This window comes from Perognathus longimembris, chromosome 1, assembly GCF_023159225.1.
Source record: "Perognathus longimembris pacificus isolate PPM17 chromosome 1, ASM2315922v1, whole genome shotgun sequence".
NCBI lineage: Eukaryota > Metazoa > Chordata > Mammalia > Rodentia > Heteromyidae > Perognathus > Perognathus longimembris.
The window spans coordinates 101870449-101891152 of record NC_063161.1 but is presented as its reverse complement, the minus strand read 5'-3'; the positions used below and the strand labels follow the sequence as shown (position 1 = coordinate 101891152).

General features: G+C 40.4%; 1 protein-coding gene and 1 long non-coding RNA gene across 2 annotated transcripts in view; one reads left to right on the top strand and one right to left on the bottom strand.

Moving 5' to 3' along the window:
• The window catches only part of Slc1a1 (solute carrier family 1 member 1), an 83278-nt gene that overhangs the window by 59017 nt on the left and 3557 nt on the right, over window positions 1-20704 (bottom strand). The window lies entirely within an intron of this gene.
• Window positions 9904-13198, top strand: LOC125359502. Its single transcript, XR_007212614.1, has 3 exons — window positions 9904-10405; window positions 10652-11584; window positions 11807-13198. It is a non-coding gene; the product is annotated as an uncharacterized LOC125359502 (long non-coding RNA).

Genomic DNA, 20704 nt, shown 5'->3' with positions numbered 1-20704 from the left:
GATGGAATGATAGGCAGGAGCTTTATCAGGACTGGGGAGACTAGAGCAGAAGAATGAAATTCCTAGACCCCAGACTTGGTGAGGGAAAAGTTTGAAGAGATGAAAGAATGGTTTATTTCATAAAAAACTGAAGAGACATGACAAAGAAAGCAGGACCCAAAATACCAATTCTCAGGGAGACCAAAAAAATGGGGGGGGGGGCGGGGCGGGAGGCAGCCTCAAGAGAAAGGCACCCAAAAGCGAAACACACACTCTAACTTATATGTACATAAGTTCATATGTACAGAATTTAATATCTGGGATGTAAAGAACATCAAAGGTAAAGAAGCAAAAGACTTCTTCATAAGCAATCTTAGAGAAACTAAAGGACCCTATACCCATTTCCTCACACAAGATGCACATCTGAAAGAAGCTGGAAGGAGGACACAGAATGAATAGAAAATGGGGGGTGGGGGATACAGTAGAAAGGGCCTAACAGCTGCAATGTGCACTGAGGAGAACAAACTAAGTAACTCAAGGGCAACAGGTGTGTAGGGGTGTAGAGAAAATGAAGGAACAGATTACATGTACCAAAAGAAAAGAGATGTATATGTATATATCACCTGATCTGGAAGGAATTGTTTTACAGTTACTAATCATAGAGGACATAAGTATTGTAGACTAAAGTGACAATGTACATTAAGGATAAGATTTCTGTTTATTTTATTTTATATATTGGTTTTTGAAAAAATAATTAAGGAAGCAAGGGGGAGTGAGGGGCTGGAGGGGGAGGGAAGGAGGGAGAAAAATGAGGAAGGAGATAACAGGTATGACAAGAAATGTGTGTGAATTCACTACCTTAAGCAGGTAACTATAACCCCTCTGTACATCATCCTGACAATAAAAAAAGAATGATTTATTTCAGAATTGGGGTGATAGGGAGTATGAAGTAATTAATTAATTTATCTTGTTCCCATGAGGAAATTTAAACTGGCACTGCCCTGTTTCTTCAGCAAGCCTTGTTTTATTTCAGTGGCTAGCTCAAACTAAAGCCCCAAACTGGAGTTCAGTGTCAGGAGCTAGCTATTGTTGTTCATGTGTTCAGGTTCATTTAGAGTAAGCTTACCTGGGTGTCTTTTGGAGGAATGCTTGAGTTTTGGACATCCTTGTTTTGGCACTTGGTTCTTTCACAGTATTTTAGGTAACTTCCTGAAAGGTGACAACTCACCAAAGAGGAACCAGGCCAGCTCTTGTAACCAATGTGGTTCTCTAAAATTATCTGATGGGCTGGGAATATGGCCTAGTGGCAAGAGTGCTTGCCTCCAACACATGAAGCTCTCGGTTCGATTCCCCAGCACCACATATATGGAAAACGGCCAGAAGCGGCGCTGTGGCTCAGGTGGCAGAGTGCTAGCCTTGAGCGGGAAGAAGCCAGGGACAGTGCTCAGGCCCTGAGTCCAAGGCCCGGGACTGGCAAAAAAAAAAAAAAATTATCTGAAATTTAATGCTAATTAGAATGGGGCTTAAATTCAGGACTTTTCTTTTTCTTAAAGTAAAAGTCTTAAAATATTCTTTTGTTTTCCAGGAGAACATCTGACTGCGAGGAAGGTGGAGAATCTAATTCCTTGTTCCATCCTGGAAATGTATAAGGTAGAAGCAATCATACATAACACTGGCATCCCAGAAGGACACAACCTGGCTCTAGAGTAAGGGAGGCATATTTTGGTAGACTGGAGGGAGAAAGGGAATAGACACTTAATCTGGGCAACCAAAGGCTTAGGCTTTTTGGAAATATGACTTTTCCAAGAGGATACTGAGACCCCAAGAAAGAAATCTTAGCATATAGCACTTCTAGATATGTCTAGAGGAATTAATCCAGGCCAAGTAGCACTCATCTCTCTGAGATGTTCTCACATGAATGTCAGTATAGCTCAAGGGTTTGGTTTTCCACTCTTCTTGAGCTGTACTCTGCAGAGTGATCCTATCTGCTCTTACACATTCAATTTCCATCTCTATCTTCTCACTACCAAATGACAAACTCAAAATACAATTGCCTTCTAGGAATGTCTACCTGGATATAAACCTCAACTTGGGACTCAATATTTTGGAAAATGTATTTGTCTTTCTTCTTCCCCTGAAAGCCTCCGAATTTTCATCCTCAGTTCTCAGGCTATATAAAAATAGTTTTGCATATTGTTTGATGTGCCTTCCATCAGAAAACAGTTGTTGTCCTCTTCCCTTGAACCTTGGTGGAGTTTTGTGCTTCAATAATGTAGAGCGCAGCTGTAGGGAGGCTGCATGACATCCAAGGCCAGGTTAGAAAGAGATACTTTGGTGGGGGGGGCACACTCATTTTAAAGCACTGGGGGACATCATGTAAGAAATACAGCTATCCTGAAGCCTTGTAGAACAGTCTACATGGGGGGGGTGGTTAGAGGAGAAGAGGGGAGAGGAGGAGAAAAGAAGGGGAAGAGAAGTGAGAGAGGGGAACAGTGAGAAGGAGAGAGGGGGAAGAGAGATTGAAAGATAGACAGACAGAGAAACAGACAGAACAAGCTCCAGGCTTTTTCACGATTCTGGCACCAGCCACCAGCTCCTATTTCAGTTGCTAGCTCAAGTGACCCAAGTGTGGCATACCTAGGCAAGTCCAGACAATCCTCAGAACCATAAACAATTATAATATGACTATTGTTATTTTAAGCCTCCAAATTTTTATGTAGAAGTAGATATCCTTAGACTCTGTTGCTATTTGCAAACTTTTTTTTTTTTTGAGAGCTTACCACATACCCGACGTTAGGCTAAGTGCAAATTAGCTCCAATCATTATAAGAACTCTATCAAATAACTTCATTTTCCAGGGGAGAAACAGAAGCACAAGCAAGTGAAGTAATCTGTGACTCTGTATCTTATGCCACATAAGAAATTCTGCAAATTCCACTTAGGCATATAACTCTGTCCCTCTCTTTTCCTACAGTGGTGGCTTGAATATGTCTCTCTGAAGTTATATGTTGGGCACTTACACCCCAAATTCATAGGTAAATGATTTTGGAGTTAGGGCCACTGGGGGGGGTAATTAAGATTAGATGAGGTCTTGAATGTATGGCCCTTATGATGGCATTAGTGGTTCTATAATAAGAAGATAGACTAGAGTTAGTACATTTGCTTTCCCTCCATGAGCCACCATCAGCTCCACTATGCTTTAGACTTTCTAGCCTCTCATATTATGAACCAAATAAACTTATAAGCTACTCAGTCTTGGGTATTTTGTTATAGCCACAGAAAACAGGCTAACACTCACTGATACCACAACACCAAATCCTAAAGATCTTCCTACCTCTGATTTTTGTCTCCATCAATTGATTCTCAAAATGAAAGGCAGGCCTACGTTTCCAAGATACAATCTGACCGAGTCCCTTTCCTACTTACGTGTTAAAATGGGGTTGCATTCATAAAGTCCCTTTGGTTCACTCCTGTACCAAACCCAATTTTTCCCTACTGCCTACTACCAATTTCTTTGAGCCTTATGTTATTACTTACGTGGTCAATCCCTCTATAACTCAGTGCAACTGTGTTTGGAAAGCCTTCCAACTTTCCTTCATGATCGATGTGACAAATGCATGCTGGGAAATACATAAACAGGCCTTGGCTGGCCCTTCAGATGAACAGTTAGGAAGTTTTCATACTTTCCACACCCATCAGTATGCAAAACAAGTACATTAGATATCCTTGATAGGAATAGGGAAGCATCAGCCAATGAGAGCACATCAGTGGGCAGAGATCCTTCACCATTCTGCCTGCATTTAATCGATTTCAAGCTTTGTCTATGTCAGTACTTACATTAAAGTTTAATTCCCATTGTGAGGTATTAGGACGTGGGATCTTAAGAGGTAATTAATTCAGAAGGCTCTTATAAGAAAAACAATCTATTCATGAATAAAGGAGTTACTGGGTTATCTTGAGTTTGAGTTTGCTGTAAAAGCCAGAATGGGCATGTCTTTTTTTGTACCCATCATGCCATAGGATGCCTTGTGATATCCTGGGGCACTCAAAAGAGTCTCCATAAGCAAGAAGGTCATCAACCTTGGAACTTCTAGTCTCAAGAACTATGAACTAAATAAACCTTGATCTTACATAACTCATCAGTCTCTGGTAGAAAAGACTGGGACATGTGGTTAATAACTAAGCAACAAATTCAGTGTTTTTTGGAATTCAGTTAAGATTTAACCTATGTGTATATAGCAATCATTGCCAGGAAATAAGCTTAAGAACACAGAAGACAGAAGCAAGATGCTGTTGACACTGTCAACCAATATCCCAGGTATAAGATATGCTGTAGTAGTGTAATCCCCACCGATAACGAACTTGCTGACAAAGGAATCAGGAAATAATCTCATTCACAACAGCCTCAAAAAGAGTACCTAGGAGGTAAACCTAACCAATAAGATAAAATATCTCTACATTGAAAACTATAAAATATTGACAGAAGAAATGGAAGTGACTACTAAGAGATGGAAAGACCTCCTATGTTTGTGGATGGGCAGAATTAATATCATGAAAATGGATATATTATTGAAAACAGTATATAGATTCTATGAACTCCCCATTAAAATTCCAATCACATTCTTAACAGAACAAGAAAAAAATCCTAATGTTTATATGGAAGCATCAAAAGACCCCAAATAGCCAAATTGATGCTGTGTAAAGGTAACAATGCTAGCACCATACCATATTTCAAATTATACTACAAGGCCAGAGTAACTGAAACAGAATGGGACTACATAACAAATGATGGGTAGGTCAAGGAAACAGAAAAGAAGATCCAGAAATAAATCCACACACATCTATAGCTGTGCAATGAAAACATACTTTAGAGAAAAGAAGGCCTCTTTTAACACTAGTGCTGGGAAAACTAGATATTCATGTATGGAAGACTGAAAGTAGGATGCTGTCTCCCAGCCTGTACACAATCAGTTCAAAATGAACTAAGGATCATCCTGTTAAGTGAAACAAGCCAGATTCGAAAGACAAGTCTTGACTGGAAACATAAGTAAAGCCAAGCCACTTAGCAAGCCCAAGGCCCTGAGTTCAAACACAGTATTCCAACAAAACGGAACATCCCAAACCCACAGAATTCAATCAAAACACAAATTCTGCATGTTCTCTCTCTCATGTCAAATCTGGAATAAAAGGAAGACATGGAAGTAGAAGAGGGATCTTTAGGGAAAGAACTGGCAGGGGGTGGAGGAGGTGGGTAAGGGGTAAAGAGAAGGCATCCAGGATGAATATGATCAAAGCATTCATGCCTACTTATGAAAACATCACAATGAAACCCACTGTTTTGTATAATTAACATATGGTAACTGAAAAAAGAAATGTAAAACACAACCAACAGAATAGTATACCTCAGAATTCTTAATCCATTTCAGGTGGAGCTGACCCTCCTAGATCTAGGTCAGAATTTGCAGGAAATAGGGGCCAATGAGAGAGTGACTGTGGGCTAGCTAGTCAAGCCATCATATTACTTTTGTCTCAAGGCTTTAGTAAAGAATGAGTCTATGACCCAATTAGGGCTGAGGGAGCCTGAGGCTCAGGCTCAGGAGTACGGCTTAAGCTTTTCTCTTTTGCTAGCTGTGAGTAGGAAAAAGAAAAGAAATGGTGAGCTGTGCTGCAGCTATGTGAGCTGTGAAGGAAAAACAACACAGGGTTGCAGACTACATAGCAAGAATAAGCAGGCCCGGATCATATTGTTGGAAACCCTGAATCTAGTGACCTGCAGTCAAGTACACTCCATGTGATTTGAGCCATACAATTCTATTCATCTCTCTTCATCTTTCTGACTTACATCTGTTTGAGCTGGATTTTATGGCGGTTTTAATAGAAGCAGGAAGAAGGCATCCATGGTATACAGGCTATCTCCTCTATCACACATAACTACCGTGTTGCATAAAAGAAAGGCTGGTGATGTGAGACAAGGATATTTAAACATAGAGGCCAAGGGGAGAGGCTGGGGGCCAGGCCACTGGTGCCAGAGTGGTCAGGCTAGCATAGAGCTACAAAGGTGTGAAAGACGCTATTACCTCTTATTTCCCAGTGCTCATTTACCAGTTATCACTAGAAATACCAGAATCATCAAAATAACTTATTCCATCATACACAGATTTTCTTTTCAACACTCATGTGTGTGTGTGTGTGTGTGTGTGTGTGTGTGTGTGTGTTTCTATTGGGTCATGAGGCTTGAACTTAAGGCCTGGGCACTGTCGCTGGGTCTTTTTGCTCAAGGCTAGCACAGCACCACTTACCATTTTCTGGTGACTAATTGGAGATAAGAGTCTCATGGATTTTCCTGCCTGGGCTGGTTTCAAACCATGATCTTCAGATCTCAGCCTCCTGAGTAGCTAAGATTATAGGTGCGAGACACCAGCATTTTATGTGTGTGTGTGTGTGTGTGTGTGTGTGTGTGTGTGTGTGTGTGTGTGCTGTAATAGTATCCTTATTTAAAAAAAAAGTGTGGGGGCTGGGGATATGGCCTAGTGGCAAGAGTGCCTGCCTCATATACATGAGGCCCTGGGTTCGATTCCCCAGCACCACATATACAGAAAATGGCCAGAAGTGGCGCTGTGGCTCAAGTGGCAGAGTGCTAGCCTTGAGCAAAAAGAAGCCAGGGACAGTGCTCAGGCCCTGAGTCCAAGCCTCAGGACTGGCAAAAAAAAAAAAAAAAAGTGTGGGCCTCAGGGTCACAGGTTTCAGTGTGTTTTGTTCTTCATTTGCCATCTAGGTTTATCCTCTGTCCTTCTTTGACCTGGTGGCTTTTTGACCCAGGGTTGCCCTCTGGTTTTAGCAGTAGATCTTAAGGAGGAAGAGTGAGAAGTTGGAGGTACAGACTTCCTCTCACCCTTCCTTCTTCCTTCCCTCCCTCCCTCCCTCACATTTCTTCCCTCCTCCCTCTCACCCTTGGTTGCTAGGTTCTAGCTGGGGTTGTATTCCTCTGAGGTTGTACAGGTTCTGTCATCTGGTCATTCCACTACAGCCTCAGCCCTACTGTAGTTAGTAACATTGTCCTTTGCTCTTGCCTATCCAATCCAAGGGAGCTGATGGAATACTATAGTTACTCGTCCTTGGATGCCTCCCCATCCTTTTCTTGTTCCATTAACACTACCTGGTATTAACAAATAGTCTCGATTGAATTCTGTTCAGTGGAACCCATTTGAGTACCACCTGTTTCCTGCCAGGTCTGTAACTGATGCTCAATTTCAGCACATCCAGTCACCACAAGCTCCCTGCTCTTTCTTAAAGATTCTTTACAATACTACATTGTCATGCCCTTATTCATATACATTCTCCCCCTTTACAAATCCTTTATCATTATCTCTGCCTAAAAAATACTCTTACTCATGTCTCAAAGCCTTGATAAAGTTCCACCTTCTCTAGAAAGCCTTTTTCAGTTTCTTTTTTTCAGGTGGAATGAATTCTTATTTGGACCCTACTGAGCCTGCCCCCCGCCTCCCCCCACCCGGACTTTATTTTTTTGCCTTTTTATGTTGTTTCTTCAAGACAGATTTTCACTATGTAGCTCAGCCTTAAACTCATTATTCACCTGCTTCAACCTCCCAGGGCTGGGACTCATTGAATTTTGATCTGCATCTGGTTTGTTCTTTTGTGTCTCTCTCCTCTTGCCCCTTGCTGTGTGTATGAGAAGTGCCTGGTCCTATATCTGACTTCTCACAGCTTTTGAGGACCCCTACAGTCTGAGGAGCCTGAGAAAAATAAGGACTGGCTCCCAGTATTCCAGTCTCTAGAGTAAGCATTACTACTCAGTGGCCCTGCTGCTCAGTGAATCTTTCAATCTAAGAACAACCCAGTCTTACCTTCCCTCACTGGTGGTGACCCACATTTGGGTGGGTGGGTCAGGTTATTTTCTGAGCTATATATTTATGACTTGACTATTAAGCTCTAACATCACCAATTTTCAACTTGAAATGGTTCATGTCTAATAATCTCAAGGGTAATTCTATTTATCAATTTGTTTCATGTATTCCAATGAAAAACTTTCATGTACTCTGGTCAAGTGTCATTGTCTCTTTCTCCTCCTCTTCCTCCTCTTTTTCCTTTGTGTTTGTTGTTGTTTGCTTCTTTTTTATTTTTAATTTTTATTGTAAAGCTCATGTACAGAGGGGTTACAGTTACATAAATCAGTTACCTATATTCATTCAGTTTGGAGAAGTCCTGAAATCTTCTGCCTGAAGAGCACAACTTTTCCTTAGGTATAACACTGATGCCTTAGATCACTGTCTCTTTACAGTTGCTCATTTCACAACTACTGTGAAAACAACCTTCCTGGCCCATTACACAATCTTAGGAAGCTACCTCTCTGCTTGTAAACAAAGTCTGACACTCTGCCCCCGCAGAATTTATCAGGAGCAGCTTGAGTTCATGTTGACCTCTGGGAGAAAGAAGGTGGCCAGTCATCCTGGATTTTCTAGACTTGTCACATGCCTGGAATTCCCAATCTGATGTACTTGATTTCAACGCAGACTATGAGTCTAATAAGTGGAACTTCCCAACTTTCTTCAGCCTTGAGGCAAGGCTTACTCCATCCTCTGACCTCTGCTCACTAAGTTTCTGTCTTGTATTCTACTTGTGATAACTACTAAGCTTGCAGCATACTTACAATACCTGTACAATACCTCTTAATCTGTACAGAGCTATAACTTTCTATCCTTCCCTCCTCACAAAGAATGGAAGAGTGCTTAAGAATACTTTAAGAATTATGCAATATTTCCTCTCCTTCTCCTTCTCCTTCCTCTTCTTTTGTGTTTGTTGTTTGCTTTTTTTTCTTTTTAACTTTTATTGTAAAGCAGATGTACAGAGGGGTTACAGTTACATAAATCAGTACATTTTTTTGAACAGTGTCACTTCTTCTATCATTTTCTCCCAGATTTTTTCACTCCTGATCCTCCTCATCCACAAGTTGTATAGTTCATTTTCAACATAGTGTCTAGTGAGTACCACTGCTGGGTTGGTTTTCCCTTTGTCCCACTATTTCTGTGCTCCCCTTACCCTCCCATGATATTTCTTAAGTTAGGATGAAGATGGATGAAGTGCTGAATTATGTCAGCAATATGTATCTGTAAATACCTCAATCCTTCCTTTAATCCTTACTAGAAGAAGGCACAGCTGGTTTGGGCATAATGTTGACATGAAAGTACACCATGTGTGGAATATTAAGCATGTTAGTAGCCACCTTTTCCTACAGGATGAGCAGAAGCCCAAGAAAACACACAAAAATGATATCTTAAGTCAACGTCTTCAAGGAATAACATTCTCTCAGGATCCAGATTGTACTGTTTGTAGCCTTTTGTTTCTAGGAAACAGTAACAAATACTTACAAGGTATTTTACAAATGCTTCCACAAGATATACCAGCTCAGGTAATGACAGCAATGGATCATACTTAACATTCAGAAATGAGTGTAAATGCATTCAAGACCAAAAAATCCAACAATAACCTTGTCACAGTAACATCTAAGGGTTTCATTTACTCTTGGAATCTTTGTGACACTCTGTGGCTTGAATTCAGGGCTTGGGCACTGTCCCTTAGATTTTTCCTCAAGGCCGGTGATGCACCAATTGAGCCACAGCTCCACTTCTGGCTGCTTCTTCTTCTTCTTCTTCTTCTTCTTCTTCTTCTTCTTCTTCTTCTTCTTCTTCTTCTTCTTCTTCCTTCTTCTTCTTCTTCTTCCTTCTTCTTCTTCTTCTTCTTCTTCTTCTTCTTCTTCTTCTTCTTCTTCTTCTTCTTCCTTCTTCTTCTTCTTCTTCCTTCTTCTTCTTCTCCTTCTCCTTCTCCTTCTCCTTCTCCTTCTCCTTCTCCTTCTTCTTTTTGGGTGGCTAGCTGGGGATAAGAGTCTCAAGGACTTTACCGCCTGGGCTGGCTTTGAACTATGATTCTCACATCTCAGCCTCATGAATAGCTAGGATTACAGGTGTGAGTAACCAGCACCTGGTTTTAGGCTCCTTTTCACTCTTTTCTTGGATAATAGATGTTTCCTCAGATATAGTTAATAGTGGAGAAAAGAGGTATAGAATCTAAGCCAAAAGTCCTAGCTGCATAGTCTGCCCCCTGAAATCTCCCAATCCTTTCTTAATAAGCAGGACCCTGAGCAGAAATCAGGTAACTGCAGGAACTCAGTGAGAGTGCTACTTCAGATAATTTCCGAGTTCTAGATCTTGAATGCTCTTAAGTCCAGTGTCCTGTGGCTATTAACATGGAGGTTCATAAAGGAACCAAATCATATTCATTTCACTTAAACAAACATAGCTATAAATAACCTTTTATTCCCAAATAAAAAAGGTAGTGGGATTTGCTAGAAAACATCAATATTTAATGAAGGCATCAAACAAGTTAAAGAAGAGACCAGGTATGTTTCTCAGGTTCTATGGTGTTTTTTTTTTTTTTGGTTTTGTTTTGTTTTTTTTGTTTTTGGCCAGTCTTAGGGTTTGGACTCAGGGCCTGAACACTGTCCCTGGCTTCCTTTTGCTCAAGGCTAGCACTCTGCCACTTGAGCCACAGTGCCACTTCTGGCCATTTTCTGTATATGTGGTGCTGGGGAATTGAACCCAGGGCCTCATGTATATGAGGCAAGCACTCTTGCCTCTAGGCCATATCCCCAGCCCCAGGTTCTATGGTTTTTGAGCAGGTCACAAAGTGTCAAATTCTATCACTCTATAAAAATAATCTCTGTTGTCCAGTGAAATCTCAGAAAATTCTCCACAGGTAAGAAAGGAATCCATAGAGAGGAAACAGAAATGGAGCAAGCCTGTCCTGGTCAACAATTAACTTCTACTAATAAAAAAGGGAAAAAAATACTCTACCTGATCTTTAGTCTTTAATTACTAACATGAGTAGTTATCCAAGCAATTTTTCAAGGTCTACCAGAACAGGTAGCACAGACAGGCAAGTGAATTTCTTATCAAAGAAATGATGTCCAGACAGAGAGAGAAATGAGAAGAATATGGACCAGAAGGTAAAAGATACTTGGAGAGGCAGGGAGGTAGCAGTGAAAATCTAGAAGTAAATTCACTCAAAGCTGAAGGAGTTGCTAACTATCACATTTGACAAGCTCTACCATCCAAAGCTGATGCAGTTTTCAGCTGAATTATTGGAAAGCAGATCTTTCTCCTCTTTCTGTAATTAGCCTAAAGATTTCTCCAGGGACCAGGCAGGTTCCTACCTTGCTTTAAGATCAGATCTCAAGGGAGAATAATGGCCTCCAGGCTGGGAGCTCCAGGCTCATAGTAAGCTTATCCTAAAATGGTTTTGGAATCGACAATAATATGTTTGCTCTTTCTTTTTTTTTCTGGAGCCTACATACTAGGGAAACAAATTAGTTTGCAACAACTCAGGTTTGGATTAGAATGCCCTAGGGTGTTGTATAAAATCCTATACAACTAAGTAGGTAGCTTGGGCATCAATAGAATAGACTGTTGAAGGATTTGCATCTTTTATTTTTCAATGGAGGTTCTGAAATCAAATATTTGATGTTATCTTTTAAGAAGAAGATGTAATGCCCAGCACCTGTAAGAGAGCATTCCTACTCTCAGAAAATGGAAGTGAGGGGGCTGGGGATATAGCCTAGTGGCAAGAGTGCCTGCCTCGGATACACGAGGCCCTAGGTTCGATTCCCCAGCACCACATATACAGAAAACGGCCAGAAGCGGCACTGTGGCTCAAGCGGCAGAGTGCTCAAGCCTTGAGCGGGAAGAAGCCAGGGACCGTGCTCAGGCCCTGAGTCCAAGGCCCAGGACTGGCCAAAAAAAAAAAGAAAATGGAAGTGAGAAAGAGAAGTATGGAAATCTTGCAGATTTTCCTTTGAGCGCTATAGTTTTAGGCACGTAATCACAGAGCCCAAATAAAAACAGCAGCTATAAGAGGAAAAACACTCACTGCACAGGCACTCCCAGAGGCCCTTTTGAGTCAACATTCCTGTCCCAGAGGCCATCACTTTGTTCCAAACCATATTACTGAATATGATTTGTTCTCTTTGAAACTCGTGTTGAAATGTGATTGCTGCAGTGGTGCAGAGGTTGGGAAGTGGGTCCAATAAGAGCTACATCTCTAAAGGATGATTGGATGGCTTTTTCCCCAGTGACTTATCACCTTCACAGACTGGATTAGCTACTGTAAGAACAGGTTTGTTATAAATCAAGTCTGGTCCTTGTGTTTTGCTTCTTCTGCATGTACATGCTTGCCCTCTGATTTCTCATTGTGACTTGAAGCAGCATGCGGCTCTCACCAGCACCAAGCTTTTGGACTTTCCTGTTTCCAGAACTGTGAGCTCAGATAAACTTCCTTCATTATAAATTACTTGGTGTCAAGTTTTTGTTCTAGCAACAGAAAACCAGCTATGACAAAAATGAGAGAGTAGTTCTATGCAATACTGCAATTAGACAGGAGAAGATAAAAAGCCTCATTATGGCCTCTATCTGGCCTTGATCTTTCTAATCTTCTAGACAAGAATTCATATCTGCTGACAGCCATTCCTTTTATGGCCTCGCATAGAATCTCTTCCCACCCCAATCCCAACTCTCTGTTTAAGACTCAAGGCATGTTGCAGCTTTCCTGCAGTATTTACTATATTTAGGTTCATGTTAGTGATATTTGTGCATGAATCCCTGCCAAGTGACTGAAAAGACAAGTCACAGATTTGACTCTCTTTCCAGTACCTTCCATATTTGTTAAATTGGAGTTGAGCTCCCAATTGCTGAATGAACATATTTTCCCTAAGGTAAGACAATGCTTTTTATCTTACCTGCCAATTCTGTTTGATTAACAACAGTGGGTGCCTAAAATATAGCTGCAAGAATAGAGCCATAATAGAGCTCAAGTAGCAAGGAGTGTTATAATCAATTAATGATGTCTGTCATAGGCAGGACTGGGAGTGGCAATGTGAATTATTTGTGAATACGAAGCAAGAGTTATGAGAGTATACAGAAGGGATGTTTTCTCCCACCAAGCAGAGAAGTCGATATGACAAAAGTCAGAATTAGATGCCTCTTCAAGGTTGAGCAGATAATTGTGGACAAAATATCTGAGTACCAATACAGAAAAGTAAATCCATTAGGTGAAAGCAAGTACTAGAACAATTTAACTAAAACATAAGCTCAAATAGAAGGTTTATGTAGGAGAATGGACTAACCAATGAGGACAAGTTAAGGGACATTAAATTAAAAAAAAAAAAACAGGTCAAGAGAGTGCAGGGATGGGATAAGCAGGATAATAGGCTTGATTTGATTTAGCTACTTTGTAAAACTGAAGTCTGCAAGATTGCTTTTAACTACCAGTTAGCTGTATCAGGGTTTTCCAGGAATGAAGAAATTGTTTTTCACAGCTAAGAGGCCCTGGTGCAAATTCCATCCCTCTGTGCTTAGCCACATGACTTAAGTCTTCTAGTTTCAGTTTCTTCCACTGCAAAATGGGACAACTCCTAACTGTTTCATCATATTGGTGACAAATTGGACATAAACTCATAGGAAGGTCACAACAAATCTTAGTATTAGTTTTGATGAGCCGCAGGAGACAGAATTTTCTGAGGTAGAAGTGGTGCTTCTTAAGATCTAATAATTCATTGAATATTACAAGAAACCTGTAAAGTGGCTAAATAGCTTAGGAAACAAGCACATCAGATAATGCACAGAAATTGAACAATGTCAATTTGTTTTCCAGGTATTTTGGTGAGAGACTGGTTGATTAGTCTTCTTGGAGTTTGGGCCTTTCTGGTAATGATTTATTTTTGTTGTAGTTGTTCACTTAATTCTTGGAAGAATTACAAGCAATCAAATCACTTTTAAGCAATAGAACAGTGATAGAAAACAATTTAATTGTAAAATCTCACCTAAGTGCTCTCCTGCAGATTTTCCTTTGAGTGCTACAGTTTTAAGCACAAAACCACTGAGCCCAAATAAAAAGAGCAGCTACAAGAGGAAACACACCAGGCAGACCCTCCCAGAAGTCATTTTGGAATCAACATTACTGTCCCAGAGGCCACCACTTTGCTCCAGCATGCAAAACGAGGGAGATGACATGATGTTAGTATCCAGACTCTTCCTAGACACTCGAAGACCTGCTGTGATGATTGTCATACCTATGGGAAGTTAGGGGCTCTGAGACAGAGAAGGGACAGAAGAATCATGGCCTCTGCCTAAGCAGAATACTGAAGAAGGGTCTTAGGGCAGTGGTGAAGAAGGAGACACCATGTCTCCCCTGATTTGGTTGAATGGGAACAGCTGCTTGGAGCTTACACATCTGGGGCTAGGCCTGGGAGAGAAATGACCAAGAGGAATGACATGAAGCATCCATGAGCTGGACAAGGTCCAGCCCATCTACGGGAGTGCAGGACTTTGCTGGAAAGGAAGCAGCCTACCTGTGGTCATGGAACAAGCAGCAAGCAGATATTTTTCCAAAGAAAGGTAGCACCATTTCTGGCACGGAGTGAGTCACAGAAACACTTCCTTTCCATTAACAGAGGTGTTACTGTGAAGAGTGCTAATTACAACAGAGCACCCTTTGTTGAGGGTTAAAGCTGTTCCCTAAGCAAGTATAGTGAATTAGCTCCTTGTAACACACCAGCCTAACTAAACGATGGCTCTGAGGTGGATTACAGATTTCCTAGTATGTCTGAACCATTGGGTGTGCATCTAATATGCAAAATACTTTGCAAGAAAGGCCATTTAAATGATTTGTCCCTTTCACAGACACTGCTGGGGGGAGGGAGGATTAAGTGGGCCACTCAATGTCATCTAAATTGAATGCTTCTTCTTCCAGTGCTTGAGTGTTGGACTGCACAGTGTTAAGCAATCCCGGGTGTCCAGCTGCACACAAGAGATTTGCAGTTCCTCAGGCAAGCCCAGCTTTTCTGGCACCTGGCCAGTGTGCTGCTGACTCTCGAGGACAGTTATTTTCAGTCTCAGCTCTGTTAAATGTAATCACAATTTCTCACAAGTAATTAATGGGGAGCATTTTTTTGTCTCTGTAAGCAAGAGCTCAACCATATCTTCTCATGAGTTAGTTCCCCATCTGAGCTAATCTATGAGTTCTATCATTGCCTGAATTAGCATACAAAAATATGTTCTATATGACATCATGCATCATTTTAAGTCTTTTTTTTGAAAAGCATATTTTATTAATTTATTGTTATTATTTTTTTATGTGGCTGTACTGGGGCTTGAACACATTCGGCTCTCACTTGGCTTTTTTGCTCAAGGCTAGCACACTACCACTTAAAATATACCTCTACTTCCTCTTTTATTTCTTATGCCTGGAATTTGAATTTTCTTCTTTCTTTTTTAATTAATCAAAGGTCAAAGTGATATACAGAGGAGTTAGTTTCATATGTAAGGCAGTGAGTACATTTCTTATCAAACTTGTTACCTCCTCCCTCATTTTAATCCCACCTTATCCCTCCCCTTCCCAATCCCCCCTATGCCCTCCAGAGTTGGTCTATAGTATATTGTCTTGTAAGTATTGCTGCTGCATTGGTTCACCTTTTACCCTTTGCCTCTCCACTTTGATGTTCCCCTTCCCTTCCCTAGTTTTGATAAACATATATACAATAACCAGGGTACCAAATTAGTTGCCGTAATATCAGGAGTAAAACCACGAAGAAGAAAGACAAAAGGCAAAATTTCACATGGTACATTGAAAATAACAATAATGATAAGCCACTTTTTTCCATAACTTGGGAGTTCATTTTGCTTAGCATCATCTCATGTGTTCATACATACTAGCTATTTTTTTTCTTTCTTTCTTTTTATTTTTATTTTTTTTTTTGGCCAGTCCTGAAGCTTGAACTCAGGGCCTGAGCACTGTCCCTGGCTTCTTTTTGCTCAAGGCTAGCACTCTGCCACTTGAGTCACAGTGCCACTTCTGGCCGTTTTCTGTATATGTGGTGCTGGGTAATTGAACCCAGGGCCTCATGTATATGAGGCAAGCACTCTTGCCACTAGGCCATATCCCCAGCCCCCGTACTAGCTATTAAGCTATTGTGATCATCAGCTAGGACTACCTAAACATGTACTAATTATTACCAATGAGGGAAACCATAGATCTATGTTCCTTTGAATCTGGCTCACTTCACTTTATATGACTTTTTCCAAGTCTTTCCATTTCCTTATGAATGGAGCAATGTCATTCTTTCTGATGGAAGCATAGGATTCCATTGTATATATGTACCACATTTTCTTGATCCATTCATCTACGGAGTGGCATCTGGGTTAGTTCCATATTGTAGCTATAGTAAATTGTGTTGTGATGAATATAGTTGTCCTGATAACTTTAGTATGGTCTTGCTTGTAATCCTTTTGGTAAATGCCCAAAAGCAGGGTTACTGGGTCATAGGGGAGCTTTATGTTTAGCCTTTTGAGGAACCTCCACACTGCTTTCCAGAGTGGTTGAACTAATTTATACTCCCACCAACAGTGTAGTGGGCTTCCCTTTTGGCCACATCCCCACCAACATCTGTTGTTATTAGTTTTCTTGATAATGGCCATTCTTACTGGGGTGAGGTGGACTCTCAATGTTATTTTGACTTGCATTTCTTTTATGTCCAGTGATGTTGAGCACTTCTTCATGCTGACATTTGAAATTTTGTTGGGTGGATAAATTTGATTCTGTAGTTTAATTGTGTTAATGAAACACAAATTTTAGATTGGGATTTAATAAAACTTTTGAAGTCAATCAACCAATAGCAATTTATATCCAAAGTATTTCCAATAGGTAGTATCAGTAATGCAATAGATGTAAAGCCATTTTTAAGACTCCTTGTATAATTTTCTGATTAGATCCTTTCATTTGGAGGTTTGATTTAATGGACTTCAGGTAGATGTTTTCCATTGAGTAACTTCAGATCAGAATCTTTTCAGTGATTCTACCAGTTGACTAGTTTCTGATTTACTTCTTTTCAGAAAAAAAGAAAGCACCAGCCACAGGCATTCAAGGTGCAATTTTCTTTTCTTAATTCTTCAATCTGTAGAACTTAAGCCAAGCCAACTACAGGATCTCTTCTGTAAGAAACTTAACTAAGCAGATATGTGTGAGAGACAGACAGACAACAGACAGATGTACATAGACATCCTATGGAAAAAGGGGTACACTGTCTTATTGATACACTGTGTATGTGCGTATACAGTTAGTTATACATAAAGTGACAGACAAATCTAATTCACTATCCACTTCAAAATTTGTAGAACATACCATGAAATTCAGTGTATAGTAACTCTTATCTTGCTAATATTACTGCCATGTATGTGGCATGCTATGGATTCAAAATATTAAGGCAAATAAAAAAATATATGACTAAATAAACTTTCTTTTCATCATCTTCTAGAGAAAGATAAACATAAAGCTATATTCTTCATTAAAAGCAGGAATTCCTATTCCATATGGCGGTTCCTTCAAGTTTTATTTTCCCTGTATCAAACTGATATATACATATATGTGTAATTTATATATAAATAAATTTATATGTATATTTATTTACATATAATTTATATACAAATTTAATTTGTTTTCCCTCCCCCAAGCTGAGTTCCTCTTACAGTGAACTGAGAAGTAACTTCATGGTCATAGACTTAAAAGATCTTAAAGCTAGAAGGAAGCTCAGAGATTTTTCTAACCCTGGCTCAATAAGGACACAGTACATATCACATAATACCTGGATCCTAAGCCCGTGGCAGACATCAATAATCAATTCCAGAACTTCTGTTTATAATTCTATCTCATTAAATATCATACTACACTTTCCCCTTCCTATAATTGGGACCTGAAATCAGATGGAGTTTTCTTGCTCTTCCATCTAATCCAAACCCCTCTTTCTGATAAGAACCAAAGAATGAAAGAGTCTTAAGTATCAGATATACTCCCCCCACCACACAAACACACACACCACATTACTTTTTAGAGGCAGCTGAACTATTTTAAGGTCTCAGTTTGAGGGTATAATCAGAGTGCCCTCAAGGGGTCTATAGTCTAGATTTTAGGAAGCTGTTCTTGTTGTTCATTCAACAAACAAGGACGTCTTCCTAACTCTCTGGGCGAAAAATTAAACAAATATGTTGAGCCTACCAGATAATGAGACAGTGCAAATCAGAATACAGTATTACAAGTACTAAGCAGGTGTAACACAACAGTGGGAAAATATAATGGTTAACAGGAGCATCTCTACTGCCAGACTGCCAGGGTTTGAATTTTAGCTGTGCCCTTGCTCAGTGCTTTGGTGCAAGTTTTGAAACTGTCTGTGCCTCACTCTCTTAACCATATGCTTGATGGAAGTGAAGTAAGTTAATGTACATAAAGCACTTAGAACAGTAGTTGGCATATAATTTGTGACACCTGTGCTTTTTTGTTTGTTGTTTGTTGGTTGTAGAGCTTGAACTCGGGGCCTGGGCTCTGTCTCTGAGCTCTTTTGCTCAAGGCTAGTGCTCTACCACTTTGAGCCACAGCTCCACTTCCGGGTTTTGAGTGGTTAATTGGAGATAAAGTGTCTCAGAGGGTCTTTCATGCCCAGGCTGGCTTGGAACTGTGATCCTCAGATCTCAACCTCTGAATAGGATTAGGTGTGAGCCACCAGTACCTGACTGACACCTGTGTTTTTTATCTTATATTTGTAATAGGGAAAGTGGTTTCTATCACCTAGGAGAAGTACTGCGGAAGAGTAGGGGGAGTTGCCTCAGAACAGAAGGAACTGGGCTGAGTCTTTAGGATAAGGCCCACAAGTTGGATATAAACAGTGGGTGGGTTTGGATGCTGGAGAGATGCTCTCCCCACTGCAGAGCAATGTGTTCTGTTTCCTAGAAAGGTAACTTAGTGGTCTCAACACTAATTGTTGTATAGACTGAACAGTAGTCTTCAAACAGATGAGTCCATATCCCAGGCTATAGAATCTATGGATAAAATCCTCTATGCAATGTTATGAATATTACCTTACATGGTAAGATACAATATAGCTCAGAATCTGAGAAGATAAATAACAGAGAGGGCTCAAATACCATCACAAAAGACACACTCTCATCCAGAAAAGTGAACTGAAGATGAAAGTGTGGATTACAATGACTGTGGACACAAGCCCAAGAAAGCTCAAGAGTCTCAAAGAGTCCAGGAGCAAGGTTTTTCCCTAGAGTGCCCAAGGAGTATGGCTTTGCCAGATCTCAGATTTCTGAGGCCCTTCCATCCAACTGACTTCTATTCTCCTGGACCCCATTCTACCTATTGTCCTTCTCTCATCCACATCCTTATATCTTTTGTGTGGTACTAGGATTTGAACTCAGGATCTTGCATTTGCTAGGCAAAGGTACTCTGCCCTAGATACCTGTCTCTCCCCTTCTTTTTCTCACTATTCAATTGTCACATTCTCAGTCTCCATATGGCCTACCTGCTTAAAGTTGCCACCCCTGCCTTTCTTCCCACCTCCCCAGCTTTATGTCATTCCAGAGCACCAGTTCTATGTTCTATTTTCCTACCTACTCCATTTACCCTCTGCCTTTTCCCACTGTAATATAAGGTCCATGGGAGAAGGAGTTTTGTTCACTGCTGTGTGTGTGACCTAGCTCTTAAAAAAAATCCCTGGCACACAATGGGTGCCAAGGTGCATTGATTGAATGAATGATGTAAAGGTTGGTTGCTGCAGACATATTTCTAAACTCTGTTGTTCTAAGTCAGTCTGAGGTGAGGGACAGGGCTCAAAACCAGCATGAGCCATGGCCAGCCCCTGTCCTCAAGGGTTTCATAGAACCAAAGCATACATTAAATCCAAAAAAACACTGACAGGTATATGCCACAGAGCACCAGGGTAGAACCATGAGGTTGGACAAGAGTATTACTAGGCAAGTGAAGGAATTGGTTCAGAGTTCAGACAACAGAATTGCAATCTATCAATGACTGCTTCTTCAGTACTCCAAAGGTAATGATTTACAATGAATAAAATTTCTAGCTCCATTGAATAGACAGCATCTATTGCTTTTTCTGTAGATCCTCAAGCTAGGAATCAAAGACTTCTTTTTTCTTCAAATGCCTGAAATAACACATAATAGGTCTGGAATAGGGTGAGATCTTAAAGGTATATTCCCAACACTACATGCTGTGCAATCCTTGTTGGTGACTTAAATCTGTAGGCTCACAGAAGTCTCACTTGGTAATCCTGCTGGGCCAGATTTCTAACTTAGAGAACACAGCTTCCTCCCTCAGAATTTTTGCCTATTAGGTGGACTGAGAATTAGGTTGTAGGACTCTAAACAAAATGATTAATTCTTTCTATTTTCTTTTCTTTTTTAAAGGTTACAGTGGTTGACTGAGACAGAACAAGTCATCAAAACACTTGAATCACCCTGGACTCCAAATTATAGGCTGGATACCAAGAAGAATGAAGAAAGTGACACAGCATGAAAGACAATTTCATAAGAAAAGATTATTTTTTTCTCAAAAACAAACCATTCAGATTTACCTTATAATAATATTCATGGAGTGCCTGTCATATGCCAGCTATGTAATTGGTTATTTTCTCATTCTCTTGATCAACCCTAATGGAAAATATCCCCATCTGTAGATGAGGAAATGGATGATCCCAGAGATCAAAGGCAATTTGTCGTGATGGAAGTGGCTTTTGGAGCCAGAATTCAAATGCAGGACCCCTAACTGCAAGCTCTGTCCTCATTCCCTGAGTGTAGTACAGAAGCAGGGAA